This window comes from Pongo abelii, chromosome 4 (assembly GCF_028885655.2).
Source record: "Pongo abelii isolate AG06213 chromosome 4, NHGRI_mPonAbe1-v2.0_pri, whole genome shotgun sequence".
Taxonomy (NCBI): Eukaryota; Metazoa; Chordata; class Mammalia; order Primates; family Hominidae; genus Pongo; species Pongo abelii.
The window spans coordinates 69970877-69986775 of record NC_071989.2 but is presented as its reverse complement, the minus strand read 5'-3'; positions in this window follow the sequence as shown (position 1 = coordinate 69986775).

Sequence of the window (15899 nt, the reverse complement as noted above, 5' to 3'; positions counted from 1 at the left end):
CCTGAACCCTGAAAGCGGAGGTTGCAGGGAGCCGAGATCACCCCACTGCACTCCATGAGTGACAGAGCAAGACTCTGTCTCAAAAAAATGAAAAGAAAAAGAAATAACAGTGGATTGGAAATCAAAAGTCCTGAGTCTGTCTTAGGTCACTACCAAGGAAACATACATTTGGATACTTTTTTTCCTTCTTTTTTCATTGGTTAAAAATGAAGGAAGGGCTAGGCATGGTGGCTCACGCCTATAATCCCAGCACTTTGGGAGGCCAAGGTGGGTGGATCACGAGGTCAGGAGATCGAGACCATCCTGGCTAACACGGTGAAACCCCATCTTTACTAAAAATACAAAAAAAAATTAGGCGGGCACTTGCAGTCCCAGCTATTCGGGAGGCTGAGGCAGGACAATGGCGTGAACCCCGGAGGCAGCGCTTGCAGTAAGCCGAGATTGCGCCACTGCACTCCAGCCTGGGCAACAGAGTGAAACTCCATCTCGAAAAAAAAAAAAAAAAAAGGAAGGGGACAGAAAAATGGAATAGAAAATTATTAAGGTTCATTCCTGCTCTAAAATCACACATCATCATATTTTCTAAAGCATTTAAAAATGGTATGCGTAAATAATTAGAGGCTTATGTTCTAAAACTAATTAAAGTTCATTGAAGGCAGAGGTAGAGTGTCATTATAAAAGTTTCATGAATTGTCTTAATACTGAGTGAACACTCAAATTCTAATGGAATGAATTTTGCCTGAATTACACTTTTAAAGGTTCCATGTGAATTATAATGGAGCCATCATTGATTACCTATTTGATTTTGCAAGTTTCTTCATTTGTAGAAAGGGAATAAAATACACCTTAGGAAGTTGTAAGAATAAATGAAATAAGTTCTGAAATATAAGAATCACTCAGCCAATAGAATTTGTTTTTTTTTTTTTGATGGGCACATTTACCATTTATTGAATGTCAACAGTGTATCAAGCTCTGCATCACTGGGCTGCAAAAGGGAGGTGAATGCACATTTCAGTGATAAATTATTATTCTCAGAAATACAATTATTAGGATAATTTTTAAAAATGTTACTAGAAAAAGTAAGAACCTGTAAATGAATATTCAAATGATAAGTAGAAAATAACTGTTCTAATTGACAAGATCATATTATGGACCAAATGCCCCAAATTTTCTCATATAGGACTCTCAGTAGCTTTACTAGTTAATGTTAAATGCTTACTTTTAGAATCTCAATTCCAAGAAAATCAAGAAGGTATATTACACAGTATTGATTAATACATTAATATGCTACAGAAACAAACCCAAAAATCTCAACAGATTGATACAACAAAGGCTTATTTCTCACCTTTTCCAGTTAACAGCAACATTTGACAAACTAATTACTCCCTTTATTTTGTTTTCTTTGTTTTTTTTTTCTTTATTATTATTATTATACTTTAAGTTTTAGGGTACATGTGCACAATGTGCAGGTTAGTTACATATGTATACATGTGCCATGCTGGTGTGCTGCACCCATTAACTCGTCATTTAGCATTAGGTATATCTCCTAATGCTATCCCTCCCCCCTCCCCCCACCCCACAACAGTCCCCAGAGTGTGATGTTCCCCTTCCTGTGTCCATGTGTTCTCATTCTTCAATTCCCATCTATGAGTGAGAACATGCGGTGTTTGGTTTTCTGTCCTTGTGATAGTTTACTGAGAATGATGATTTCCAATTTCATCCATGTCCCTACAAAAGACATGAAATCATCATTTTTTATGGCTGCATAATATTCCATGGTGTATATGTGCCACATTTTCTTAATCCAGTCTATCATTGTTGGACATTTGGGTTGGTTCCAAGTCTTCGCTATTGTGAATAGTGCCGCAATAAACATACGTGTGCATGTGTCTTTATAGCAGCATGATTTATAGTCCTTTGGGTATATACCCAGTAATGGGATGGCTGGGTCAAATGGTATTTCTAGTTCTAGATCCCTGAGGAATCGCCACACTGACTTCCACAATGGTTGAACTAGTTTACAGTCCCACCAACAGTGTAAAAGTGTTCCTATTTCTCCACATCCTCTCCAGCACCTGTTCTTTCCTGACTTTTTAATGATTGCCATTCTAACTGGTGTGAGATGGTATCTCATTGTGGTTTTGATTTGCCTTTCTCTGATGGCCAGTGATGATGAGCATTTTTTCATGTGTCTTTTGGCTGCATAAATGTCTTCTTTTGAGAAGTGTCTGTTCATATCCTTTGCCCACTTTTTGATGGGGTTGTTTGTTTTTTTCTTGTAAATTTGTTGGAGTTCATTGTAGATTCTGGATATTAGCCCTTTGTCAGATGAGTAGGTTGCAAAAATTTTTTCCCATTTTGTAGGTTGCCTGTTCACTCTGATGGTAGTTTCTTTTGCTGTGCAGAAGCTCTTTAGTTTAATTAGATCCCATTTGTCAATTTTGGCTTTTGTTGCCATTGCTTTTGGTGTTTTAGACATGAAGTCCTTGCCCATGCCTATGTCCTGAATGGTAATGCCTAGGTTTTCTTCTAGGGTGTTTATGGTTTTAGGTCTAACATTTAAGTCTTTAATGCATCTTGAATGAATTTTTGTATAAGGTGTAAGGAAGGGATCCAGTTTCAGCTTTCTACATATGGCTAGCCAGTTTTCCCAGCACCATTTATTAAATAGGGAATCCTTTCCCTGTTGCTTGTTTTTCTCAGGTTTGTCAAAGATCAGATAGTTGTAGATATGTGGCATTATTTCTGAGGGCTCTGTTCTGTTCCATTGGTCTATATCTCTGTTTTGGTACCAGTACCATGCTGTTTTGGTTACTGTAGCCTTGTAGTATAGTTTGAAGTCAGGTAGCGTGATACCTCCAGCTTTGTTCTTTTGGCTTAGGATTGTCTTGGCAGTGTGGGCTCTTTTTTGGTTCCATATGAACTTTAAAGTAGTTTTTTCCAATTCTGTGAAGAAAGTCATTGGTAGCTTGATGGGGATGGCATTGAATCTATAAATTACCTTGGGCAGTATGGCCATTTTCACTATATTGATTCTTCCTACCCATGAGCATGTAATGTTATTCCATTTGTTTGTATCCTCTTTTATTTCCTTGAGCAGTGGTTTGTAGTTCTCCTTGAAGAGGTCCTTCACGTCCCTTGTAAGTTGGATTCCTAAGTATTTTATTCTCTTTGAAGCAATTGTGAATGGGAGTTCACTCATGATTTGGCTCTCTGTTTGTCTTTTATTGGTGTATAAGAATGCTTGTGATTTTTATACATTGATTTTGTATCCTGAGACTTTGCTGAAGTTGCTTATCAGCTTAAGGAGATTTTGGGCTGAGACAGTGGGGTTTTCTAGATATACAATCATGTCATCTGCAAACAGGGACAATTTGACTTCCTCTTTTCCTAATTCAATACCCTTTATTTCCTTCTCCTGCCTGATTTCCCTGGCCAGAACTTCCAACGCTATGTTGAATAGGAGTGGTGAGAGAGGGCATCCCTGTCTTGTGCCAGTTTTCAAAAGGAATGCTTCCAGTTTTTGCCCATTCAGTATGATATTGGCTGTGGGTTTGTCATAGATAGCTCTTATTATTTTGAGATACGTCCCATCAATACCTAATTTATTGAGAGTTTTTAGCATGAAGGGTTGTTGAATTTTGTCAAAGGCCTTTTCTGCATCTATTGAGATAATCATGAGGTTTTTGTCTTTGGTTCTGTTTATATGCTGGATTACATTTATTGATTTGCATATATTGAACCAGCCTTGCATCCCAGGGATGAAACCCACTTGATCAAGGTGGATAAGCTTTTTGATGTGCTGCTGGATTCAGTTTGCCAGTATTTTATTTAGGATTTTTGCATCAATGTTCATCAAAGATATTGTTGTAAAATTCTCTTTTTTGGTTGTGTCTCTGCCAGGCTTTGTTATCAGGATGATGCTGGCCTCATCAAATGAGTTAGAGAGGATTCCCTCTTTTTCTATTGATTGGAATAGTTTCAGAAGGAATGGTTCCAGCTCCTCCTTGTACTTCTGGTAGAATTCGGCTGTGAATCCATCTGGTCCTGGACTTTTTTTGGTTGATAAGGTATTGATTATTGCCACAATTTCAGATCCTGTTATTGGTCTATTCAGAGATTCAACTTCTTCATGGTTCAGTCTTGGGAGAGTGTATGTGTCAAGGAATTTATCCATTTCTTCTAGATTTTCTAGTTTATTTGTGTAGAGGTGTTTGTAGTATTCTCTGATGGTAGTTTGTATTTCTGTGGGATCGGTAGTGATATCCCCTTTATCATTTTTTATTGCGTCTATTTGACTCTTCCTCTTTTCTTCTTTATTAGTCTTGCTAGTGGTCTATCAATTTTGTTGATCCTTTCAAAAAACCAGCTCCTGGATTGATTAATTTTTTGAAGGGTTTTTTGTGTCTCTATTTCCTTCAGTTCTGCTCTGATTTTAGTTATTTCTTGCCTTCTGCTAGCTTTTGAATGTGTTTGCTCTTGCTTTTCTAGTTCTTTTAATTGTGATGTTAGCGTGTCCATTTTAGATCTTTCCTGCTTTCTCTTGTGGGCATTTAGTGCTATAAATTGCCCTCTACACACTGCTTTGAATGTGTCCCAGAGATTCTGGTATGTTGTGTCTTTGTTCTCATTGGTTTCAAAGAACATCTTTATTTCTGCCTTCATTTCGTTATGTACCCAGTAGTCATTCAGGAGCAGGTTGTTCAGTTTCCATGTACTTGAGCGGTTTTGAGTGAGTTTCTTAAACCTGAGTTCTAGTTTGATTGCACTGTGGTCTGAGAGACAGTTTGTTATAATTTCTGTTCTTTTACATTTGCTGAGGAGTGCTTTACTTCTAACTGTGTAGTCAATTTTGGAATAGGTGTGGTGTGGTGCTGAAAAAAATGTACATTCTGTTAATTTGGGGTGGAGAGTTCTATAGATGTCTATTAGGTCCGCTTGGTGCAGAGCTGAGTTCAATTCCTGGGTATCCTTGTTAATTTTCTGTCTCGTTGATCTGTCTAATGTTGACAGTGGGGTGTTAGAGTCTCCCATTGTTATTGTATGGGAGTCTAAGTCTCTTTGTAGGTCACTTAGGACTTGCTTTATGAATCTGGGTGCTCCTGTATTGGGTGTATATATATTTAGGATAGTTAGCTCTTCTTGTTGAATTGATCCCTTTACCATTATGTAATGGCCTTCTTTGTCTCTTTTGATCTTTGTTGGTTTAAAGTCTGTTTTATCAGAGAAAAGGATTGCAACCCCTGCCTTATTTTGTTTTCCATTTGCTTGGTAGATCTTCCTCCATCCTTTTATTTTGAGCCTATGTGTGTCTCTGCATGTGAGATGGGTTTCCTGAATACCACACACTGATGAGTCTTCACTCTTTATCCAATTTGCCAGTCTGTGTCTTTTAATTGGAGCATTTAGTCCATTTACATTTAAAGTTAATATTGTTATGTGTGAATTTGATCCTGTCATTATGATGTTAGCTGGTTATTTTGCTCGTTAGTTGATGCAATTTCTTCCTAGTCTCAATGGTCTTTACATTTTGGCATGATTTTGCAGTGGCTGGTACTGGTTGTGCCTTTCCATGTTTAGTGCTTCCTTCAGGAGGTCTTTTAGGGCAGGCCTGGTGGTGACAAAATCTCTCAGCATTTGCTTGTCCATAAAGTATTTTATTTCTCCTTCACTTATGAAGCTTAGTTTAGCTGGATATGAAATTCTGGGTTGAAAATTCTTTTCTTTAAGAATGTTGAATATTGCCCACCCCGCCCCCCCCTTCTGGCTTGTAGAGTTTCTGCCGAGAGATCCGCTGTTAGTCTGATGGGCTTCCCTTTGTGGGTAACCCAACCTTTCTCTCTGGCTGCACTTAACGTTTTTTCCTTCATTTCAACTTCGGTGAATCTGACAATTATGTGTCTTGGAGTTGCTCTTCTCGAGGAGTATCTTTGTGGCGTTCTCTGTATTTCCTGAATCTGAATGTGGCCTGCCTTGCTAGATTGGGGAAGTTCTCCTGGATAATATCCTGCAGAGTGTTTTCCAACTTGGTTCCATTCTCCCCATTACTTTCAGGTACACCAATCAGACGCAGATTTGGTCTTTTCACATAGTCCCATATTTCTTGGAGGCTTTGTTCGTTTCTTTTTATTCTTTTTTCTCTAAACTTCTCTTCTCGCTTCATTTCATTCATTTCATCTTCCATCACTGATACCCTTTCTTCCAGTTGATCGCATTGGCTCCTGAGGCTTCTGCATTCTTCATGTAGTTCTCAAGCCTTGGCTTTCAGCTCCATCAGCTCCTTTAAGCACTTCTCTGTATTGGTTATTCTAGTTATAAATTCATCTAAATTTTTTTCAAAGTTTTCAACTTCTTTGCCTTTGGTTTGAATTTCCTTCTGTAGCTTGGAGTAGTTTGATCATCTGAAGCCTTCTTCTCTCAACTCGTCAAAGTCATTCTCCGTCCAGCTTTGTTCCGTTGCTGGTGAGGAACTGCGTTCCTTTGGAGGAGGAGAGGTGCTCTGCTTTTTAGAATTTCCAGTTTTTCTGCTCTGTTTTTTCTCCATCTTTGTGGTTTTATCTACTTTTGGTCTTTGATGATGGTGATGTACAGATGGGTTTTTGGTGTGGGTGTCCTTTCTGTTTGTTATTTTTCCTTCTAACAGACAGGACCCTCAGCTGCAGGTCTGTTGGAGTTTGCTAGAAGTCTACTCCAGACCCTGGTGCCTGGGTATCAGCAGCGGTGTCTGAGAACCGCGGATTTTCGTGATCCGCGAATGCTGCTGTCTGATCGTTCCTCTGGAAGTTTTGTCTCAGAGGAGTACCCGGCCGTGTGAGGTGTCAGTCTGCCCCTACTGGGGGGTGCCTCCCAGTTTAGGCTGCTCAAGGGTCAGGGGTCAGGGACACACTTGAGGAGGCAGTCTGCCCTTTCTCAGATCTCCAGCTGCGTGCTGGGAGAACCAGTGCTCTCCTCAAAGCTGTCAGACAGGGACATTTAAGTCTGCAGAGGTTACTGCTATCTTTTTGTTTGTCTGTGCCCTGCCCCCAGAGGTGGAGCCTACAGAGGCAGGCAGGCCTCCTTGAGCTGTGGTGGGTTCCATCCAGTTCGAGCTTCCTGGCTGCTTTGTTTACCTAAGCAAGCCTGGGCAATGGTGAGCGCCCCTCCCCCAGCCTCGCTGCTGCCTTGCAGTTTGATCTCATACTGTTGTGCTAGCAATCAGTGAGACTCTGTGGGCGTAGGACCCTCTGAGCCAGATGCGGGATATAATCTCCTGGTGCACCGTTTTTTGAGCCCGTGGGAAAAGCACAGTATTCAGGTGGGAGTGGCCCGATTTTCCAGGTGCCATCTGTCACCCCTTTCCTTGACCAGGAAAGAGAACTCCCTGATCCCTTGCGCTTCCCGAGTGAGGCAATGCCTCGCCCTGCTTCAGCTGGCGCACGGTGCGCTGCACCAACTGTCCTGCGCCCACTGTTTGGCACTCCCTAGTGAGATGAACCCAGTACCTCAGATGGAAATGCAGAAATCACCCGTCTTCTGCGTCGCTCAAGCTGGGAGCTGTAGACCAGAGCTGTTCGTATTCGGCCATCTTGGCTCCTCCCCCAGAACTTTTTTTTTTTGAGATGGAGTCTCGCCCTATCGCCCAGGCTGGAGTGCAGTGGCTCGATCTCGGCTCACTGCAAGCTCCGCCTCCCGGGTTCATGCCATTCTTCTGCCTCAGCCTCCCAAGTAGCTGGGACTACAGGCTCCTGCCACCATGCCCAGCTAATTTTTTGTATTTTTAGTAGAAATGGAGTTTCACCATGTTAGCCAGGATGGTCTCCATCTCCTGACCTTGTGATCCGCCTATCTCGGCCTCCCAAAGTGCTGGGATTACAGTCATAAGCCACCACGCCCAGCCAATAGAACTCTTTTTACTTAAAAGTCTCAGGATTATTGGGCTCTGAGCTCTTGTCACAATTCACTCAAATTTCACCTTTTCCAGGACATGATCTGCTTATTTAGTCTTTCTCTCTCTTCTAAAATGTATACCCCATAAGGGCAGAGATTTTTGTTCTTACTGCTCTCCAGCACCTGGAACACTGCTTGGCAGATAGTTGATGCCAAAAAATATATATATTTTTTAATTAATTAGTGAACAACACAATTACCAAGTACTTAACTACGAACCAACAGTTCTACTTCACAATTCACAAATGATTAAGTAAATAATAATAAAAAATTATTACTTCTGTAATTTATGATGTATGAATTTTTTAAGTGTTATTAAATACTAGTTGATAAGCTGGATATCACATTAATCTTGTAGTTTTTCTTCTCACAGTATGGCAGAGGGTCCTATACTCAAAGTTGCTATTGGCCTGTACTCCCAACATAGATCCTCCCTGCATCTTTCTAGTGGGCTCTGTGGGGCTTAGTAATTTTCTCCCGTAGACAGGCTATATTGAGATTTGCCTTGTGACTCTCAACAGCTAAACAAAAGTAAAAGAACTTTAGGAAATCTTGAGTTCAGATTTTTTTATAAGATCTTCACCTCTAGTCTGTTCCCATTTGGTAATATTATGGTTGGACTGAATTTCTCCATTGCTCTTGACTCTAAAGTTCTGGACTTTCTGCTCTTGTTTTCCTCCATTATGGAAAAATGACAAATCGTTCTGAAAAGTCTATATGTTTCAGGTCACTGCTTTGTACCCAGAAAAAAATACAGGAAAGGTAAGATGAAGGCTCACAATCTCAAATCCTCACAAAGGGCATGGTAAATTAATGAAGGAGTCGCGGTAGCAAATGTAAGAATTATATTTTTTATTATTATACTGTGGTATAAGCATGTAACATAACTATATTAGAGATTAAATTTTCTGATGTAAAATTCAAATATCCAATTAAAAATAGGTATTTTGATTATATTTTTCTTCTATAAATATTTTTGCCTTGAACCAGAGAAATGTGACAGTTTCTCCTGCCCTATTTGGGATCAATATTTTATTCAAATAAATAAAAAAGTTTTTCACAGATACGATTTTTCTAAAATAGATTTCCTTGCTCAGTTTTGTTTTTTGTGTTTTTTTTTCATACATTTAAAATATCTCCCTGGGCCGGGTATGGTGGTTTCATGCCTGTAATCCCAGCACTTTGGGAGGCCGAGGTAGGCAGATCACCTGAGGTCAGGAGTTCAAGACCAGTCTGGCCAACATGGTGAAACTCCGTCTCTACTAAAAATAAAAAAATTTTTTAAAAATTAGCCGGGCATGGTGGCATGCACCTGTAGTCCCAGCTACTCAGAGGCTGAGGCAGGAGAATCACTTGAACCCAGAATGCGGAGGTTGTAATGAGCTGAGATTACACCACTGACTCCAGCCAGGGAAACAGAGCAAGACTCCATCTCAAAAAAAAAAAAAAGAAAAAGAAAAAGAAAAAAGGCAAACTGATCCAAGTTTCTTCATTTTTATAAATTTTAAAACCAAATAACTATTTTGGAATTCAATTATTAGCTCCCCAAGGGGTAAACATCACTTAAATTTCTGGAAAATAACTTCTGCATATGAAAGGCCAGATTTTTCCTGGCTGAATTTCCCAAAGACACAGTTTGGCTGGAAATTAGATCAATAAAATGGTTATGAACATAGTTGCAGAAAAATAGTGTATGTAACTGGTTATGAACATATGCTCATTTGTGTAACTCGTTATAAACATACTTGCAGAGAAATAGAGTGTATATAATCTCAACCAAAGGCATAATCTTTGACTAAATCTTTAACATTTGCTTTAGACAAACCAATTTCTCACAACCATCCAAGAAAATATCTCTTCAGTTTCGTACCTCTTCTGTTGTGCACAATGTATCAAGTAAAGCATGGATATGCCTCCTGTGGTTCAAACCATGGTAGCACATCCATTTCATAGGATGAACTACTACATTCATAACATGTTTTCTTTTTCAATTAAACATTACTCCTATTGAATTATGAAACAAACGTCATATGACTTGTGCAAACCGCCTCTGTGGGTTTACATTTTGTAATCCAAGTTCAGTGTTAACATTGATTTGCTGGAGTACCTCCTGCAGTCGTGTTTATAAGCACTTCACTCAACACAAAAAAATGATTTCCTGATGTACCCACTGCTGTCACAATGTTCAAAAGTTATTCAAGGCTAGTCACAGTGGCTCACACCTGTAATACCAACACAGAGGGGCCAAGGTGGGAGGATTGCTTGAGGCCAAGAATTTGAGACAAGCCTGGCCAACACAGCAAGACCCTGTTTTAAAAAAAGTTTTTAGGCTGGGCGCAGTGGCTCACGTCTGTAATCCCAACACTTTGGGAGGCCAAGGTGGGCAGATCACAAAGTCAGGAGATGGAGACCATCCTGGCTAACATGGCGAAACCCAGTCTCTACTAAAAATACAAAAAAATTGGCTGGGCGTGGTGGTGGGCGCCTGTAGTCCAAGCTACTCGGGAGGCTGAGGCAGAAGAATGGCGTGAACCCGGGAGGCGGAGCTTGCAGTGAGCCGAGATCGTGCCACTGCACTACAGCCTGGGCAGCAGAGCGAGACTCCGTCTCAAAAAAAAAAAAAAAAGTTTTTAAAAAGTTATTCAGGCCGGGCACAGTGGCTCATGCCTGTTGTCCTAGCACTTTGGGAGGCTGAGGCGGATGGATCACCTGAGGTCAGGAGTTCGAGACCAGCCTGACCAACATGGTGAAACTCCATCTCTACTAAAAATACAAAAATTAGCCAGGCGTGGTGGTGCACACCTGTAGTCCCAGTTACTCAAAAGGCTGAGGCAGGAGAATCACTTGAATCCAGGAGGCGGACGTTGCAGTGAGCCGAGATTGCGCCATTGCATTCCATCTTGGGCGACGAGAGCGAAACTCCATCTCAAAAAAAAAAAAAAAAAAGAGTTATTCAAACACTTAAAACCTTTCTGATACCACAAATGACTATAGCTACCTGGGTGGTATTTATATATTTTATATCTCTACTCTTATTAGCTTAAAAAAAGCTACAAATAATTTAACCTTTTCATGAAACTTTGTATAAGTCCCTTCACCCCAGCTTCACCATACTAAGAAATATTATACCTGGTTAAACTTCTATTTGCAAATATTAGTTTCTGTTCAGGACACAATTTTTGCTACAGTCAACCTTTTTATAAATCCATCATTGGCGCAAGGTTTTCATGCCAAGAAAATTTTTTCATTAAATATATTTTGCACCATTACCACTTACTGTATTTTTATGAAAAAGAAAATCTGCTGTAATTCTAGTCCCTGCTTTCAGTTCATTGAGTTTTTCATTAAATTAAGTTTCTCATTACATGTCTTTACTATTCTGGTCATATTTCTTACTGTATTTTGTTTCAAAATAGCTTCCTAAATCATGTGCAATTAGTCCATTAATAGTTGGTGTGCAGTATTAGTCATGTAGGAACAATCTCTACTTCCACAAGGACATGTGCTCTTCTTTTGAAACACATGGCTATGCAGTCTTTCACTGTCCCATTTATAATAAAGAGAAAAACAGTATGGTTATGTGATGATAAATGGCAGCTCCCCATCAATGTTAGGGAGACATTGGGTAGTGGTGGGATTACGACAAACTTAAGAACACTTGCCCAATGGCAGTGGCTTTCATGAATTAGAAGTAGGTTTATCTGAAAACCCAAAATAACATAGCTACAATAGAATATAAGTTTATTTTGATAAAATCCAGGAAAGTAGTCCTTAGTTGGTATGCTGGTTCCAAGATCATCAGGAACCTAGGCTCTTTCTATCAGATGACTCTTGCACCCTCTCTCAACAGCTTCCTCCTTGTGGTACAAGGTGATTGCTTTAATCATTATATCCACATTCCAACCCAACAAGAAAGAGAAGAAGGAAGAAGGCATGCTCCCTCCCTTTAGGAACACTTCCCAGAGGTTTCACACACCATTTTCACTAACATCCTATTGGCCAGAACTCCTGGTCACACCTAACTGAAAAGGAAGCTATCTTTATTCCAGGTGGCCATGTCCTCAGTGAAAACCTGGGAGTTCCATTACTGTTCCCAAAAAAGAAAACAGAGACTGGGGAGTAATCAACAGTCTATGGTATTTGACTACTCAGCTCCAGCTAACTTACACCATGTGGGAATGTGGGCCTGTTGTGGCTAGAAATGCTCATTATTCAAAGAGAAATGAAAAATTCATATTTTTATATGAAACTGTGAAATTTTCAGATGTTGACAAGCAATTCAAAAAATTTTCATAGCCTAAACAACTCATAAATCCAATAAATCCTAGGGGTGGAAGTACCCTTACTCACTAAGGAAACAGTTTTACCAGCTCAAATTCATCTATTGAATCATTCATTCACAAGTTGAGCTCCAACTAAGTGCCAGTAAATAAAACAGACCAAATCCTTACCTATGCTCAAACATTCCGCTCAAGAGTGGATGTTTATTAGAATGAATTTAAAGTTGTGACTGCAGAAATAGGCATAATGAAAGAAAGATGCAGGCTTGAAAAACTGAGCATATATGGCCTTATTATACTGAAGTGGAGAAAAAGACAATATAAATGTGTAAAATAAGGTATATTATTGAAACTACAAAGGAGGAAAAAAAGGCAGAGAAAAGGAATGGTAAGTGGGAGGAGGGAATAGCACTAAAATTTTAGATGGGGTATCCAGGAAAAGCTTCATTGAGAAAGGTGAATTTTCAGTAATGACCTCAAGGAAATGAGAGACTTACCCATGCAGATATCTCAGGAAAGAACATTCCAGACAAAGGGAGTATCAAGTATAAAGGCCCTTTGAGATAAGAGCACAATGGCATGTCCAAGGATCAGCAAGAAAGCTAAATGGAGAAGGATAATTAGGGGGATAGTGGTAACAGATTATCTCAGGTCAAGAAGGGCCTTGTAGGTACCTATAGGGCTGACAGGAAGCCATTGGAAAGTTTAGAGCAAAGGAGAGACATAATCTGACTTTGGTGTTAACAGGGGAACTCTGGTGTCAGAGTGGGGATTGGCTGAAGGCAAGTGTTATGGTGTGATTGTTTGCGTCTCCCCTAGATCCATATGTTGAAACCTAATCACCAATGTATTAGGAGGTAGGGACTTTAGGAGGTGATAAGGTCATGACAACACAGTGCTGCCTTTTCCCCTTCCACCACATGAATACACAGCAAGAAGGCACCACTATGAACCATACAGCTAACTAGTCCTGACCAGGCACCAAATCTGCTAATGTCTTGATCTTGGACTTCTCAGCCTCGAGAACTGTAAGAAATCAATTTCTGTTGTTTAGAAGCCACCCAGCTTAGTATATTTTGTTATAGCAGCCCAAAGAGACTAAGGGAACAATAAGCAAAATCAAAGAAATCAGTTAAGAGGCTGTTGAAATATTCCAAGCAAGAGATGATGGTGGCAGTACCAACATGATGGCAGTGGAGATGGTGGGAAGTGGTCTTAGATATATTTTGAAGAGTTGGCAGAGAGGAAGAGAAGAGTCAAAGATGACTCCAAGGATTTTGGCCTGAGCAACCAAAAGAATAGAGTTGCCATTGAATGAGGTAGAGAAGACTACAAAAAGGGGAAATACCAGTGGCTCTGTTTTGGACATTTAAGTTTGAGATACAAATTATTAATCAAATGGTGAGGCCCAGTGGACACTCAGATATACAAATCTGGAATTCAAGAAAAAGATACAGGCTGGAAAACACATTTGGGAATCATGACTATAGAGATGGCATTTAAGCCTTTTCTTACTCGGATCACCTGAAGTATGAGTGCAGATAGATGAGAGAAGACAGCTAAGAACAGAACCTTGGAGCACTCCAAAATTTAGAGGTAGAAGATGAGGGAAAAATTGGTGAAGAGTCTGAGAAAGAATTTCCAGAAAAAGGAGAAGAGCCAGGCAAGTGTGGTATCCCTGATGTCAAGTGAAGGCAGCATTTCAAGAAAACTGTAATCAACTGTGTCAAATGATGATGATAGGTCAGCTAAGATGAGGACTAAGAAGTGACCACTGGCTCATGCTCGCAACAACTACATCACCCCTTAGTCCTGGCAGAGAAGCAAATTTCTCCAGAAAGTTTTTCCCTGCCAGAACCAGTTTGAATTAGGAGTTTCTCTTTAGTGTTCCTTTGGCATACTTTGCTTATCTATATAATAGCATTTGATTATTTTTTTAAAAAATGTATTATTGTTTGCCAAGTGCCACTCTAGATGGGCAATTTTTTTTTTTTTTTAAATGGTCAAAAATTCTCATGAAGCTTTCATTTTAATTGGGTTGTGGAGAGGGGCAGACAATAAACAATATTTCAGAGGAAATGTGTATAGTATGTTAGGTGATAAGTGCTATGTAGAAAAATAACGTAGAAGAGAGGGATAGAGAATGTGAGGAGTTTTAGTTTTAAATAGCTTGCTCAGAAAATGCCTCTCTGAGCAAACACCGGGAGGATTTAAAAGAGTAAGCCATGTGGGTATCTGGGAGAAGAGCATTCTAGGCAGAGGGAACAAGCACAGAAGCCCTGAGGCTAAAGCATGCCTGCCGGGTCCAAGAGATAGCAAGGAAATCTGTGTGGGTATATCTGACTGAGCAGAAAGGGAGAGTATAGGAGATAAGGATAAAAGGTAATAGGGAGAGGTGGCAGATCACAAAGGCTCTTGTAAGTCATTGAAAAGACTTTGGCTTTTTCTTTCAAACAAATGGAAAGCTTGGAAGATTTAGCAGAATGTCCTGAGGTCAGTCTGGTCATTGTTTTGATAATAAACTCTAAGGGCAGAGGACAACAACAGAAGCAGGGAGCTAGTTAAGAGGCTACTGTAATAAGGTAAAGTTAGGAAAACTAGTCCATTAAGGAAGAATACCAAGAGGTTGTCCGCCCTTACCAAGCAAAATACCAAGGAGAGGCCAAAGGAAGAGCTAACCATTTCCTGCTTTCTGCAGGGTGAAACTGTAAATCCTTCTCTGAGTACTATCTTCTCTGAGTATTTTATCACTTGAGGCAGGCTAACTGTTGTAACAGATTAACTACAAAGTTTCAGAGGCTTAATGCACTACAAATTTGTTTATAATTCCTAGAAGATCCTTCCCCTCCACAGGGTAATTTGAGAACGCAGAATCCCTTCCATCTTGTGGCTCCACCACATTCAGCATAAAAGGCTTCCTTCAGAGTGATGCAGGAGAAAGAGCACACAGGATTTCACCTGTTAAATGTGAATGAGCCAGGCCTGGAAGGGACAAGCAACACTTTGCTCGAATTCCATTGGCCAGAATTCACTTTCATGGCCACTGCTAAACTGTAAGGAAGACTGGGAGATATAATCCAGCTGCGTGCCCAGGAGAAAGAGGACACAAATCTAGCGAATAGCTAGCCATCATCTGCTATAACTGTGAGTGGGCATGCTTTTCATTTCTACTCAGGAGGCAGAGGTTGCAACGAGCTAAGATCATACCACTGCACTGCAGCTTGGGTGTCAGAGCAAGACCCTATCTAAAAAAAAAAACAACAACAACAACAAGAACAAGTTGGTGTGGTGGCTCATACCCTCATACCTGTAGTCTCAGCTACTTGCCTAAGGATCACCTGAGCCCAGGAGTTTGAGGTTGCAGTGAGCTATGACTACTGCACTGCCCTCTAGACTGGATGACAGAGCAAGACCCTGTCTCTTAAAAATAGAATAGAATATAGAATAGAATCTGGCCATTTCTATGCCCATCACTGTTTTCCTTTACAATAACTATTTTCTTAAGCTTTCTGAACAAGTCTAATTTTTCCTCATCCTAATCTAGAAAAAAACCGCTGGAACAAATGAGCTGTAACTAAATGACTCACAAACTTTGCTTTGGGGGATATGTCACAGCTCCTTCACTCTCATTTCCTAGAATGCTTTATCTGCACAATTGCTTAAAAATAGATAGGGAACTCATTTTAAATGCAT